Source organism: Marmota marmota, unplaced genomic scaffold (genome assembly GCF_001458135.2).
Source record: "Marmota marmota marmota unplaced genomic scaffold, marMar, whole genome shotgun sequence".
Taxonomy (NCBI): Eukaryota; Metazoa; Chordata; class Mammalia; order Rodentia; family Sciuridae; genus Marmota; species Marmota marmota.
The window spans coordinates 43,958,514-43,974,705 of record NW_026000026.1 but is presented as its reverse complement, the minus strand read 5'-3'; the positions used below and the strand labels follow the sequence as shown (position 1 = coordinate 43,974,705).

At 44.1% G+C, this 16,192-nt stretch overlaps 1 protein-coding gene across 4 annotated transcripts in view; it reads right to left on the bottom strand.

Annotated features, from left to right (window-relative positions):
* Rin2 (Ras and Rab interactor 2) overlaps positions 1-13,889 on the bottom strand; it is a 226,794-nt gene extending 212,905 nt beyond the window's left edge. For 2 of the 4 annotated variants that reach the window (XM_015483365.2, XM_048811374.1), the window contains exon 1: positions 13,068-13,213. The gene's annotated coding sequence lies outside the window, so the exon portion shown is untranslated. Of the gene's footprint in view, positions 1-7,178; positions 7,241-13,067; positions 13,214-13,443 lie in introns of those variants that run through there. The other 2 variants (XM_048811367.1, XM_048811366.1) reach the window with 2 other exon arrangements.
* Positions 13,890-16,192: the final 2,303 nt, after the last annotated feature.

The window sequence follows — 16,192 nt, the reverse complement described above, 5'->3', positions numbered from 1 at the left end:
TGGAAGTAGTCAGGAGAGTACCCTGGAGGAGACCAGGCAAGAGAATCAAGGTCTACGCAAAGGAGGGGTTAAAACTGTAGAACATGAAAACAGCACCCAGGAAGGAAGTAGCTCAGAGACAAGAGAGGGACAAAAGACAGACCAGGTGGCAGGGTCACTGGATTGTGGCATATGGTGGTGGCTGAGTTAATGCAACTCTACAAGAAAAATAACACTTCCTGCCTTCTTCTTGTTATAGTTTGGATCTTGAATGTTCCCCAAGGTCTATGAGTTAAAGACTTGGTCCCCAGTCTGTGGCACTGTTGGGAGATGGTAGAACCTTTAGGAGGTGGAGCCACTGGAAAGAAGTTTGTTATGGGGTCATGCCCTTGAAGGAGATATTGGGACCCCAACCCCTTCCCTTCTCTCTCTCTCTCTCTCTTTCTCTCTCGTTCTTGGCCACAATGAGGTGAACATTCTTCCTCCTTCACACACTCCCTGCCATGATGTACTGTGCTGCCACAGGTCCAAAGCAACAGGCCAAGCAACCAGGGACTGAAAACTCTGGAACTGTGAGTCAAAATAAACCTTCACTCCTTTTGTTTATCTCAGGAATTTTGTCACAGTGATGGAAAACTGACTAACATACTACCTAAGCTTCAGAGCAAGGGAAATCTTATTCTTTGCAAACATTTATTCACAGTGATCTTCTGTTAATTGGTTTATCTATTTCTGTGCTGGGATTTTCATATGCTGCATTAAAAATTTTTGAAATCAAATTTTATCATATATATATATGTGTGTGTGTGTGAGTTTTCTCAGTACTCACCAAAAATGTTTCCTCTAAAGAAGTTTTGGTAAATTAAATAATACTTAACCACAGAGTTGATCATATAGTCATATATTAACTTCAGTTAAGTCAACATTCAACTGCTATTTTGCTATATCAGTTTTTGTCTGTTTCTGGAATGTTTATTTTATGAAAACAAATCATAACCCTGGGGTAGAGGGTGGAGCTCAGTTGGTAGAATATGTGTTTAACATGCATGAAGCCCTGGATTCAATCTCCAGCACCTCCCAATCACAATCCTGGCAAAATATGAAGAAGTCTTGGTTCTTATACCAGATTTATTTTCTCTGGAAATCCCTAGTATGTCTTTCCCAGAAGGCTTTCAAACTTTATACTTTCTTCCATGGGAGATATAAATAATTCTGACAATCTAGTTTTGTTTGTTGGTTTGCTTGTTTGGTTTTGGTACCAGGGATTGAACTCAGGAGCACTCAACCACTAAGTCATATCTCCAGCCCTTTTTACTTTTTATTTTGAGACAGGGTCTTGCTAAATTGTAAGTCTCACTAAGTTGCGGAAGTTGGTTTTGAACTTGTAGTTCTCCTGCCTTGGTCACCCTGAGCCCCTGGGATTACAGGCATGTACCACATTGCCTAGCTCAACTCAGAGTTTTAAATGAGCTATGGGAAAATAGTAGCTAAAATGTTGCCCATTCCTTTTGTGTTGTGCCTTTTCATTTGTTGTTAGAGTTAATAATTTTTTCTCTTGCAGTTACTATTTTTATTATTTCTTGATTCTTAAACTTGATGAAAAAAAAACATGCCTTTAAAGAAAATAAAAGAGATATATTTCCATCTTAGAACAATAGCTTAAATTAAATCTTATTGTGATGTATCTTGAGATCTTTTTTTTTTTAAAGAGAGAGAATTTTTTTAATATTCATTTTTTAGTTTTTCGGCGGACACAATATCTTTGTTTGCATGTAGTGCTGAGGATCGAACCCGGACCGCACGCATGCCAGGCGCGAGCAAGCTACCACTTGAGCCACATCCCCAGCCCGTATCTTGAGATCTTGAACCCTGACATTTAAAATCTCATCGGATTCCATGTGGTCCTGCCATGCTATTCTGTCTTCTTTGTCTCAAGGACCATTTCAGCTGCTGCCTGTTTAGAAAAGCAGATGTGTGGAATTCTTCCTGGTGGTTTATCCCTCTTAGGATCTTCACATTAAATTAAAACCCCCTGGCAACAACATGCTTCGCCTCTGCAGCCTCCTGGGATTGGTTAGTTTGAAGCAATTTGCATACCTAGCCCTTTTATGCTTCTATTGGTAGGGCCTGTGCAACCTGCTAGAGATGGGGAGAGGAGAAGAAGGAAGACCAGTGCAGCAAGGATGGAGGAAGGATGATATATATGGACTCAGATGCTGTTATGTGTATTCAGGGACTAAAGATTTAAAAAACATTGGCCTGGGGAGTGAGGGTGTGCGCTACTGTGCCCTGACATGACTAGGAAAATTTCCATTCAATCATCACATTCTCTGGTTTCCTAGATCCAAGGTTCTCAACATTCTCTATCCAACCAGGTGTGGTGGCACATGCCTGAACTCCCAGTGGCCACGGAGACTGAGACAAGAGGATCTCAAGTTTAGGGTCAGCCTCCGCAAATTAGTGAGGGCCTAAGAAACTTAGTGAGACCCTGTGTTAAAATTTAAAAAAAAAATTTAAAGGACTGGAAATGTGGCTTAGTTTTAAAGTACCTCTGGGTTAAATCTCCAAAAGCCCCAGCCCAAAGAAAAAAGAAGTCAACATTCTCTGTCCAACACCTCATCAGTTACTCTTCAGGGAACCTGGAGCCAATAATAATAGAAACAGAAAGCTAACTATTTCCAAGAAGGATATTTATATCTCAATAGGCATCCAATGATTACACAGAATATTTGTAATAAAACCTAATGCATAAAATTCCACAACAGAATTGTGAGAAGCAAAGACTGCTGGAAAAGATGGTTTCTGGTGGGTTGGTGTAACGACTCACAGGCCAGGAGGCCAGCTATGTTGTTATGGTTTGGATCTTAAATGTCTCCCAAAGGCCCATATACAAAGGGCTCAGACCCCAGCCCATGGCACTGTTGTTAAGTGTGGGAACCTTTAGGAGGTCAGGCCTAGTGTAAGGAAGTGAGGTCAATGAAAGTGTGCCTTTGAAGGGAATATTGGGATCTCTCTCCACTCCTCCCTCCCTCCCTCCCTGCCCCCCACCCCCACTTTCAGCAGCGAGGTAAAGTGAGTATCTTTGTTCTGCTATGTGTTCCCTGCCATGAGATTCTGCCTCACCACAGGTCCAAACAACACAGCCAACCAACCACAGACTGTAATCTCTTACACTGTGAACCAAAACAAACTTTTTTTTCCCTTGATTCTTTTAGATATTTTGTCACAGGGATGAAAAGCTGATACCTACATATTATCATGCCTGGCAGAGGGTAGTAAAAACCTCCTGTTCATCACACATTTAGGAGACCACAGGAAATGAAAAAGCCTATCTTCCTAACATAGACTCTGCCCTGCCAGTTTGTGTGCAGCTGAGAATAGGCATTCCAGACCACAGGTGCCAGTGGTCTGCCCACATATCCTCAGGTCCTTTTACCATGTTCCTGTGCATTTTCACTTGTATAGGCGGCACCTGTTTTGGTGGAGAATGGCCCTCAGGATTTGGGGGCTTGATTTGCCTGTGTGCAGAGAGAGCTGGAAGTGTTTGGGGTGGCTTTCAGCCAAAGTCTGACTGACACAAGGGTATGAGTACTCCAGTAATCTGGCCTCTGGTCTGGCTACTCTGATGAGGGTCTACACTGTTTCCAGAACTTTCCTGTGAAAGTGTGCCCAAGTTTGCCTCTGTGGCCTTTGTGGGATATGTACCCTTGCGTGGCTTCCCTTCCTATCATCTCTCCCATCCCCTATTTTCCTGTGACATGTCCTAGTCCATTTTCACATGAATCCCCACCTCAGGGTCTGCTTCTAGGGAACCTGGCCTAAGACAGAGATCTTCCAAATCTCCAGTTATAGACAAAGGAGGCTGTTTCTACTTAAATTTAAAAAAAAAAATAGGGCACACGTCCATGTAGGACCTAAGCATTTATTTGTTGTCTAGACTGTTTCCCTCAGACTTTCACCTCTTCCCATACAGTCTGATTCTTTAAGACGAGATGTTGACCCAAGAGTCCTTGCCTCTCCTTCCTTGTCTGAAAGTCTTCAGAGGGTCTGGACCATGTCCCCAACACCCTGACCATCTATCTCTGCTTGTTTTGTGGAACCCAACCAGGAACCTTGCATGCTAAGTGGAACCCTAATGGATTCCTTGCTCCAATGCCCCCCTTGGTTGTCATTCTTTGCACTTGGTATTCCTGCCTAGAACCCTGTTGCTAATAGCTAAGACCAATGAATCCATCCATCACAGCTTAGCCACTCCTTTCACTGTGAGTCATTATCAGATGCCAGGACAGGACTGAGTGCCCTTTCTACAGGCGACCACATCAACCTTGGATAGGAAGAAGATTAGAACCTACCCTGTTCCTGCCCTTTCCTAGCCTTGCTCTTGGAAATGCCTCCACCTCTAATCCCAGAATCCCACAGTTTAAGAGAAGGGGATCACCTGAGCCAACATTAAACTGGAGTAGGTTAACAGTACTATTTAGATCATATGTATCGCATTAGGCCACCCTGTAAACTGTTTACAGAAAAACAATGGCTAAAAATATTAGGCATAATTGGGGCATGATATGTACCCAGGGAATATCATATATAATATTATTTTGGAATACTAGGAACACACTAACTGTTAATGCAGGAATTCCAAAATATAGAAAGAATGGGCAGGGCACCCCATGGACAGATGGCCAGGAACGGGATTCCACCTTGTGGGAGGGACAGGGAGATGTCTTATTGTCGTTTTGTATGCTGGACCTCACCCAACCCTGATGGAGAAGATAAGAAGCTATGAGGACATTCAGTATTTTTTTGGGGGGGGGAATTGGCTAACTTCACTTAGCATAATCTTCTCTAATGCCATCCATTTCCCTGCAAATGCCATGATCTTATTCTTTTTTAGTGCTGAGTAATATTCCATTGTGTATAAATGCCACATTTTTTTTTTATCCATTCATCCACTGAACGGCATCTAGGTTGGCTCCACAGTTTAGCTATTGTGAATTGTGCTGCTATAAACATTGATGTGGCTGTGTCCCTGTAGTATGCTGTTTTTAGGTCCTTTAGGTATAGTCTGAGAAGAGAAATAGCTGGGTCAAATGGTGGTTCCACCAATCCCCCCCAAAAAACAAATGCTGAATGTCTTCTCTGATATAAGGGGGGGTGACTCAAAATGGGGTTGGGAGGGAGAGCAAGGGAGGAAGATTACCTCTAGATAGGGAATAGGGGTGGGAGGGAAAGGGAGGGAGAATGGGAATAGCAAGGATGGTGGAAGGAGACGGTCATCATTATACAAAATTCATGTATGAAGATGTGAATTTGGTGTCCACATACCTTATAGACAGAGATTTGATAAATTGTGGTATAAAGATGTATTAAGAATTGAAATGCAAAAAAAAATATGAAAGTAATGCACTCCTCTATTGTGATGTATGTAAGAAATAATAAAAAAATAAATTAATTAATTTTAAAAAATGAAATCAGTAGAGAGAGAGAGAAAAAAAAAGAAGTTTTGAGGAAGCCACTCTAAATGAAGCACTTTCCTCAGCCTGGGAGGGACACCCTCTAGTCTGCTCCTGTTCTACCACTGCACTGGCTGCCAATCCCTCCCTCTCTCCCAGACTTTTCTCTAGACTTCTTTGCTCATAAGCATGAAACCTGATGTTTTTATGGCCCACAGGGGTAGACTCTCTATCTTTTGGCAACAACAGTCAAGCCTAGAATCAGAGGAACCTTTTCCATCTTCTCTGTGTTTTCTTAATAAAAAAAGAGCAAAAAAAAAAAAAAATTTCTAGAACCTCTGCCTTTGTTCTCATTTGGATCCTATTTCCAAGGGGGAAAAACATTGCAAAGGAAAATAACAAAGATTTTCAAGTTCAAACTCCACACTAGTATGTCTGTCTCCCAAGTCAAGCACTGACCACACAGCTCTGTCCTTGCCAGTAATGTGTCAGGCTACAAGATCCTTGAGGCCAAGAATCATAAAGGGAGCCCTGCATGGGCCAGATTACAAATGAACCTTGGAGTCAGCCAAGATCCAACACCTCCCAGAAACGCTGAAACCAGAAGCCATATCTCTGCAGCCCAGGGACCCGTGAACACACTTGGTCAGAATGTACATGATGCCTGCAGGCTTCAGGGACCTGGTTTACCAGATGAAGAGGGTCCAAAACGATCCAGTTTCTTCTCAAATTAGTGTGTAGGTTTAATGTAAGTCGAAACAAATCCCATGAAATAAAATTAGATTGAAAAGACTGAGTTGGCAGCCATAAAGAAGAATGAAATTATGGCATTTGCTGGTAGATGGATGGAACTGGAGAATATCATGTTAAGCAAAATAAGCCAACCCCCAAAATCAAAGACCAAATGTTCTCTGTGATATGTGGATGGTAACTCACAATAAGAGGGGGAAGGTAGGGAAGAATAGAAGTACTCTGGATTAGACAAAGGGGAATGAAGGGAAGGGAGGGGGAATGAGAATAGGAAAGATAGTGGAATGAATTGGACATTACTATCCTATGTACACATATGATTACACGACCAATGTAATTTTACATCATATACAACCAAAAGAATGAGAAGTTATATTCTGTATATGTATGATATGTCAAAATACATTCTACTATCATGTATAACTAATAAGAACCAATAAAAAATTAAATTAAAAAAGAGAAAAGACTGAGTTGGGTACAGTGGCATGCATCTGTAATTCCAGCAATTGGCGGGGAGTGGGGTTAAGGAAAAAAGATCACAAGTTGGAGGCCTGGCTCAGCAACTTAGCAAGACTCTGTCTCAAAAACAAAAAACAAAAACACAAGGCCAGGCATGGTGGCACATGCCTAAATCCCAGTGGCTCAGGAGGCTGAGGCAGGAGGATCACAAGTTCAAAGCCAGCCTCAGCAACAGGGAGGCACTAAGCAGCTCAGTGAGACCCTGTCTCTAAATAAAATTCAAAACAAGGCTGGGGATGTGGCTCAGTGGTAGAGTGCCCCTGATTTCAATCCCCAGTACCAAATAAATAAACAACAACAACAAAGGTTGGGGACATCAGTGGTAATGCAGCCTGAGGTATTTGATCCCAAGTACAAAAAAAATGCAAATACACACACACACACACACACACACACACACACACAGGACTAATGAGCAAATATGCCAAGAAATTTTTAGTGGGAGGATAAAGGCGCAGAAATTGGAATGGGACTTACCCTTCCACATGCATGTGTCACAGAGCTGGAAATAACAGTTTATTCACCAAATGTTACTGGGCCTGAGGGCAAATTATTGATAAAAAAAAAAAAAGCATTAAATTTCCTTCTTCCTTCATAAACTACCTGCCAAATGATTCCAAATGAATTTAAACAGTAATCTGTAAAACTGAAACCACAGACATTTAAAGAAAATATGAATGTGTAGTTGTTTGAGGACTTGGAAAGATTTCTTCTGTGCACAGAAGCCATGAAAGGAATCCAGAGGAAATGTACAAACAGTAGACTATGCATGCAGAAGGGTAAAGCTTTTGGATGGTAGGATGATGAGTGTTGAGGTGCCTCCTGTATTCTGACACCTGTGTGTGGAGGTCAGCTAAAGGCCAGGGCTGGTCCTGTACAGAGGCAGCTGCTGACTACAGCTCTGGGCCAGGTGTGGGCTTTTGGCTGACTTTGGGAGACTCAAAGGTCCAGGTGCAATCAACCATGCAGCAGCCCTCGGTTACCACCCAGGAAACGGAGGACAGACATTGGCCTCCATTCATTTTTCAAAAGTATTCTTGTAAGCCAGTCATAATTTAAATGCAATGGGGAGTTAGCTATCTGGGAAAAAAAATAATGTGACAATTTCTCTCACCAAGAAGAAAAATGCTTCATAAAACAAATTGAATTTCATCTAGCTATTTAAAGCAGCTACATGTTTGGGTTTCTGAATTTTGAATTTCTGATCTAGCAAATAAAATTCTATCTGTATCGTAAAAACCAAAATATCTTTTTATCCCATTCCTTGGGTTGATCTATTCAATTAAAGGAAATTCTTCATTAAAACAAATGTTTCCAAGTCTGATTTTTAAAATGACTCAAATTCTGAGAATTTCAGGCAAGTGGGGGATTGCAGGCTAATATCTACCTCTGTGAAGTGTTACTTGGCCACGTGTTGTCATCAAATAAAAATGACATATAAACTCACAGCAGTAATTACGATACTTCTTGAATTCATTTCTCATTTGCATACTGTAAATCTCAACAATATCATTTAAGTCAGTCTTAAGATGGTTTTAAAATATATATCAATACGCTTTTTTAACCTTTTCTACCCAATATAGAATCAGAGGTTCTCAATTAGAGTCCACCAATTTGGGGGGGTATTCAAAATTAGTAATGGAGGTGTTGATAACCAAAGATTCCTGACCAGAAATATAATATCTCATACAGGCTGAAAAAAAATATATATATATATATATCCTCACTTAAAAAATAAAATCCAACTGGGCTGTGGATGTAGCTCAGTTGTAGAACATTTGCCTAACGTGGGAGGCCCTGGTTTCACTGGGAAAAAGAAAAACAAAAATATAGCTCTATTTTCTTAGAGTCTTTAACAAAATAGCTCTATTTAAAATTTTACCAAAACATTAGAGAGTTTAAAAACAGTTTCTACTACAAAAAGCAGTGTGGTTTAATCATTCATGCATTTAATGCTCTTGAGTCCTTTCACTGGAAAGGACTGCATTAACTTGGGTGGTTCTGTTCACACTCTGTAGAATCTCCACACTTCTGGTTAACACTAGAAATGCTTAAGCTGGAATACCCTGGGTCCTGACCAATCACAATAGACACTGGCCATAAACCAGCAGGCTGAAAGTTCTAGATTGTCCAGTTTATCAGCACAGCCTCTTTCTTCCTCCTCCCCAGCTTCACAGTCCCCTTCTCCACACCCCCTAGACATGAGCTTCCCAAATTCCACCTTCACCCCTTTCCTGCTTGACCTGTGGTTTCTCCCTGGGCAAGTTCACCTATTCCCGATTCTCTCCCTGCTGGGCCCCAGGGACTCCCTGTGTTTCTTGTTGCTTATTGAACCTTTCTGTCAGTGACATAGAGGACTCTTAAACTCAGTGGGTTAACAATCACACTCAGTATGTATTTCCTCCCTACCCTCTTGCTTGGTCACACATGCAAAAACATAAAAGTGTGCATGCACTCATAGACACTCTCACACACACTCTCCTGAACTCCTTGGCTTGACTCAAAAGTCATTATCCTTTCAATTATCTACCTCACCTCCCTTTGGTATCCCCACCCCACCTTGTAGGTCTATTTTGCACAAAACACTCCTTCCCTTGACTTCTGTGATACCACCCTATTTAATACTTATCTCTGAATAAGACTCCTTGCTTTCCATACTTTGGAAAACTCTATGAAACAAATCTTGAGATTTACTCAGCATTAGAAAACTAGAATTGTCTGAGATGAATGTTAAATTTATGCAGCTTTCTTTTTGATTACTGTATCTATCACCTTTCATGGGGCTTCTCTGCTAGCCCACAATTCTCCTTTGAGTCACTGAAATACAAACTCTGCTTCCCCACTTCACCTTCTCTTTAATTGCAATTGAGCCTGAATAGCCAAGGTTACAGATCTGTGGAAGGTTCCTTAAGAGTTCAGTTGCAGGCAAATCTTAGAAGCAACCAATTTCAAACAATAGGTGCATATGAACATATACCTCCTGGAATGAAGGATCCACTGTTAGCAGCCCCCAATTCATATCACCCTCGTTTGAAACTGGGTGCATCTATGTCGGTGTTTGCCTGCAATCTACTGTTAGGGCACTTTTCAGGAATAAATGTAAACATGAACCACCTAGTGAATGCACATGGCCAGTACCCAGGGAGAAAGGGAACTGAAAACTCATTGAGTAGGTCTATATTCTCATTCAGTGGATGTGATAAACCAAGATGAAATGGTGCTCTTACTACAAGAATCCCAGGGTTTCCATCCCATATGCACAGCTGCATTTGAGACCATAAGAATTGGAAAGGCTGGTTTGCTGTGCTCTGCCCAACCCTCCAACAAGCCCTTCTGGGTAGGATGAGGGCAGCTCCCGAGTCCCAGATCTGATCAAAACCCGGGGAAATGATTCATGTCAATCAGATGCACAGAGCTGGCAAACCAATAACTGATTCCAAATTTACAAAGAAGGATTACTATGCCTGCCTAATATCTGGAGCTTTGTTTTACCACCCTGAGTACTCCTAGCGGATGGGCTCCAGCTTCCTTGGAAACTGATCTAATCAGCTACAAATTTTGGGTGAAGATTTTTGGCACTATTTCCCCACGTGGACTCTATTGGAACACTGGATTCAGAAAAGACTTTGCGGGAAAGTGTGTTCTGTGGCCAGATGAAGTTGGTGAACATTCCCCATTCCACACTATGATGTCATCCTAGAGTCCCAATGCACATTATAATAATAAAGATTCTGAGAAGTCCTGCCTTTTTACAAAGGCAGTTTATCATTAGCATTTCCTAACTTATTTTACCACTGTATCTCTACTAATTCTTTAATAAAATTGCATCCTAACACACAGCTTGGTGTCTCCTGTTCTAGACCATGTTGCCTGGAGTCTGCCTTGGAGCACGTCTACCTTTAGCAAGTCTAGCTGGGATGCAGCAGAATGACTTGGATCCTGGCTCCAGCCTTGGTGCTTTGACCCCTTTGTGGTTCCATCTCCTCACCAAATAATGCAGTTAAGGTTATTTTTGTGAGAAACAATTGAGCTACTATTTTTAAAACTATTTTATAAAGCGCCATGAAAATATTATTTGCTTTCCCAAGAGGGACCTAAGTATGACCTTCCTAAGTATATACTTCTTTCTGTGTAAGTCCTCAAAGTGCTTTGAAAAAGCGATAACTTGTCCATTCATTTATTCAACACTTAACTCCTTCAGCAGTAGGTCCTAAGGCTATGATACGATTTTGAAACCTAGCAAGTTCTTAGACTTCAGCAAGTGGAGTCCACTGAATATTACCTGGAAGGGATACATATACACATGCACATAAGGAATTCTGATGGCACTAGGGGGTTGCCTTTCCAGGGAAAGGAGGAGGAAGTCAAGGAAAACTTCCTTGCTGAACCTATTAGGATTCTTGAAGGATCATTAGATTAGGTGGGATGGATGTACAAGAGAAGTAGGCAAAACATCAAACTGACATAATGTAGGGATTATGTGAAGAATGGGCCCAATTAATGTGGACCTCCCCTTGACAGATGAGAAATGACTAGTCTGTCTCCTCCAAATAGAGGATGAGGGTTTAGCCCAGTAAGGAGGTTGTTTCTGAAAAGTGAAACTCCTCTTTAGAGTAGGTAGTGGGTGAGGACACCTTTAGATAAGAGAGCTGCTGGGATGCTCCTTCTCAGCAAGCACACAACTTGTCCTAGAAGGAGCCATGGTTCCCCACCTTTCCTACTCTAGAGGTCAAGTGTGGGCTATTTATTATAAGGATTTCTCTTCTCTGTTTAACTGTCTGAAGGAGAATGTCTCAGACAGGGAGGTCCTGGTCGGTCTTCCCCAATGTCCTCAGCCTCCAAATATCAAAAGCAAACCCCAAAGCTTATGTCAACTGCCTTCTCCCCCAAATCCCACATGCCAAAGCCCCTCACCACTCAGACCCCTCCCAAACCACAGCCTGTGACATCCCCTAAGGAGGTGAAAGCATGAAGAATGTACCCATGTCCCAGAGACATGAGAAACCTGAGGCATAATGGGAAGTAAGTACCTCTATAAACACTTATCAAAACATCCTTCTATGCTTGAACTAGAGACAAAGTCAATAGAAGCTCCAGAGTCAACAAACATGACTAGTTACCCAATCTGTGGCATGCCATTGTCCCCCCTTAAAAACCACAGAGTGGGGAAACCAGACAAATGGGAGAGAGGGGGGATTGTAAACGACTGCTTCCATTGCACAATGATGCAGCATCATAACAACCCATCTTTATTTAAAATGTTGATCATGAATTGTTTATCATGAATATTTTTACATTCTGTTTCTTTTTTAAAAATACCACATTAAAATACTAAACTTAATTACTGAGTGCTGTCAAATGTTTATTTTTGCTTCAATATTTATAAAGTCCTGTTGGTGAAGGAATGCTCTGAAGTTTTCTTATGGATCACAACATGTTCCTAAGAAACCCCAATGTGCCAAAAAGAGCGGTTACAATGTGTGCAGGGGTTTGTGTGCAGCCTCTTCTGCTGAACTAGGAAAGCCCCTGGGATCTGAGAGCTCTGAGAAGAGAGGCGCCTCTCAGGGCCCAGGGGCTGATCTTGCCCTGTATTTCTTGGCAACATGTCACAGGCTTTAAAGCTTAAGTCCTGGAAGCCCGGCGGTTCCCCGACCATCCAGGGGCGCGCCATCGCTGGTGGGTGGACACCGCACTCGTGGAAGCCGAGGCCGAGGGTGGAGGCCGAGCCCTGAAGGGGGCAAGGAGGCCTCAAATGGAAAAGTGGCCCCGTTCCTTCCCGGCAGGAACCCAGGACTCCTCCTCCGCCTGAGGCGACTCCATCAATCACTCAGGCAGTCCAAGCGCCCCCTTCCCGGGCTCGCTGATCCTCCCGCTGGGGTCTCACCCGGTGTGTGTGACTCGGGGCCCAGGTCCCAGACACAGGCATAGGGCATACTTGACACGCCGCAGGGGGCCGCAGGTAGAACTCAACAAAGGTCCCCAACTCCCCACTCCCGTGCACGTGCACAATCACACACACAGGAACACACACACCTGCACCTCCCGCCATCGAGCCTGCACCACCTGCAGTTGCCACTCACCCAACCCCCGCAGAGGTGTGCGGAGGCCACCCAGTGACCCTTCCTAGACCAGAGGCCGCCTTGCTCTGGGGAACGTCACCCTGTTCTCAATCCCGACCTCCGGAGTCCCTGATGCCTCCTCCCCCATCCGTCCCCTACGACCTGGGGAGAAGGCTCGAGGGCTCTCTCCCGTAAATCTCCTCCAGATAAGGAGAGTGTGAGGTAGCAACTCTAGCCTGGAACCCCCCCAGCTTCGCGACCAGGTGCGGGCACAGGGGGTGGGGTCTCCGCAGCTGCCGCCCCTTACCTCTCGCGGGCCCTCCCCGCAGGTCCCCGAGGCGGGGGCGACCGGTGGCCCCGCAGAGGAGCGCGGGGCTGGGATTCCCCGCCCTGGAGGAGCAGGAGGAGGAGGAAGAAGAGGAGGAAGAGGGGGAGAGGGGAGGAGAAGGAGGACGAGGGGAGGGAAGAGCTTTGTGTTTGCCTCCCGCCCTCCCCTCGCCAGAAGCGCTAGCCATCCCCCCTCCTCCCCCAGCCACCCTCCAGACTCCCCGAGATGGGGCGGGGGCGATTGGGTAGGAGATGGCGAGCAAAGCGCCTGCGCGACCCCAGGTCTAGCCATTCCCTTACCATCCCCCGGTACCGCCCACCCTCCGCCCCTCCTGACGTCCGCCCCGGGCACTTACCCGGTTACCAGAAATCCAGTCTGAGGCCAGAAGAAACTGAGATCCGAAAGTTTTATCTAGCCCGGAGCAAACTTGGCTGGACCGCCTTGCAATCCGCCTCGCGCCGCCGCCCCTTTCCTTTGCACTCCCCACGGAGGGCCCGAGTTTTGTTCTTGGAAATTTTTCCCATCCTCCTTTCTTTAGCAGAGACGCTCATCCACTTCGGGTAACAAGCGCCGCCGCCCAGCTTCGGATCCGGGATCAGCAGCGCAGGCTGGGGAAGCCTCACCCGGCAGCCGGGAGGCCAGCGCTCTCTGCGGTCCTTTGTCCCAGGCAGGATCTTTAGCATAGGACATGCTCTAGGAGCTCTGGCGACGGCTGCGGCCCCGCTGAGGGTAGTCTGTAAGATCCTAGCTGGCGAGGGGACTGCTTAGGGTTGAATGTGTGCTGGGCTGCCCGGCCCCGCCTGGCCCTGACTGAGCGCGAGAGGCCGGCAGCGGAATGTGGTTTGGCCCTTTGTAACCCCACTGGAGGCCGCTCAGAAAGGCATGCAAGAAGGGAGGTGCGCGGCCAGTTCCCCACTGGGAACCAGCTGTTATTTTTTTCTGAGTCAGGCGGGTCCTTGGTCATCTGCTGAATTTTCTCCCTTCCTGAGGGGTACAATTCCTTTGGGGGATAATTGGTGACAGTGTTAGAATTACCATACTAGCCTGTGTCACAAAGGGAAGCTCACAGGTGTCAAAGAGACCCTGTTTTGCACAGAAATGGAAAAGAAACTGACAAAGGCTTTATTTTTGTTTTTGTTTATGCAGATCAGTAACAGAGGGAACTTGGATTTCCTTGCTCTTTGGTGCTTGTGAATAGTGGCTTTTAAAAATCTCAATATTTATCAGTTATTTGTCATTAGCTCAGGTTCCGCAAAACATAAGCTGCTGCGCTCCTCTTCATGTTTCAAGAAATTCATTTAGTGAACAGTGAGTACCTGCTATGTGCCAGGTGCTGTTCTAATGCTTGGGATGTGTTGGGGAGTAAAAGAAAGATCACCCTGCCCTGGTCCAACGGACGTTCTTGAGGACTAGGCTGGAGACAGAAGGGAAGTCATGAACGTCAATAAGTAAATTATCTGGAATTTTAGAAGATGTTATAACAGAGACTTAGGCTGCTTTTGCTAAAAGCACTCTCTTCATTTAGGCCTATAGATGCCCAATGGCTAACTGAAGGCAGGACAAAGCCTGACATCTCTGCCTTCATTTTGTGTCTGTCTCCTTTTTATTACCTTAAAGTTTGTGACCCGCTCAGCTCATCAGATAGATATGTTGATACTTAAGGGGTGTAATGCAAGATCATTTGGCACTTAAATTACCTAACCTAGCTCATCCACCTTCAAAACTGAGGGCATATAGATCAGAGTAACTAAGATATGTTGAAGATATGTGAAGACATTCAATTGCCAGACCCCTGGAGTGACAACTAAAAGTCTTCAGTCATTGCCTTATGTCTGCAGTCACCTTTGATTCTAGGAACAGCAGAGCCTCACAGATCACCCCATGATAAGATCACCCTCTGAATGGGGGACAATTACCCCATGACAGGAACTGAGGCTTCCCTCCTAAGGGCAGGAGCAGTCATCTCCTGGGAAACAGGTTGCCCTCTCAAGTGATACAAAATTCTCCAGGGCCACCTCATAGAACCAGTCCTGAGATAATGATTAACCAGATCATGGTCTAACCAGCATGACTTACTCTACCAGCTGTGCAAACTCCCAACCATGCAAACCCCCAACCCATCTTTATTCCAATTTTCCAAACAACCTCTGAGTTTCTGTCAGTTCTTTAAAGATAGATCTTTGATCATTGTACCCCTATATCTGTTCTTTCCAAGCATGGCCATGACTCAAGCACCTTTTTTGTCTTTCTAATTGGCACATAGACATGAGTGACCACCAAAAATATATTTCAGCATAACTTAAGAGGGGCAATTCAGAAGAGCTACAAATTTCTCCATAACAGGACACCTGGGGCTTCCTTATCTGCTTAGGAAAGATCTTTTCATAGGAGGGGATGGGGTCTGACACTTGGCCCAAACAGAATTGCCACAGGTGGTCTTCTGATGACTATTACCTGGAAGACTTCATCTGCATAATGAGACCTTTGCTGGGTGCATTTGCCTCTTCTCACCCTCCCAAGACTTGTATTGTCACCTCCTTTACAGTGGTCTCAAGCCTCTTTTCTTTCTGTAGCTCAAAATGTTATTGAAGCTTCAACTATCAGGCCCTTTCTTTGAATCTCATACTTGGCATATGGCTCCCATGTTTCTGCACATTAATAAATATCTTTCTTTTCTTTTCATAAAAGAAATATGCTTTATTTTTCCTGTTAATGTGTTTATTGCTAGTTTATTTCAAAGACTAAAATTATTGAAACTTAAGAGGTGACAGAATGGTAGTTATCAAGAATACAAACAATAATGAGTGTTGGTGAGGACGTGGGGGGAAAAGGCATACTCATACATTGCCGGTGGGACTGCAAATTCGTGCAACCAATCTGGAAAGCAGTGTGAAGATTCCTCAGAAAACTTGGAATGGAACCACCATTTGACCCAGCTATCCCACTTCTGGGTCTATACCCAAAGGACTTAAAAACAGCACAGCATACTATGCAGTCACGTCAATGTTTATAGCATCTCAGTTCACAACAGCTAAACTGTGGAAGCAACCTTGATGCCCTTCAATAGATGAATGGATAAAGAAACTGTGATATATATATATATA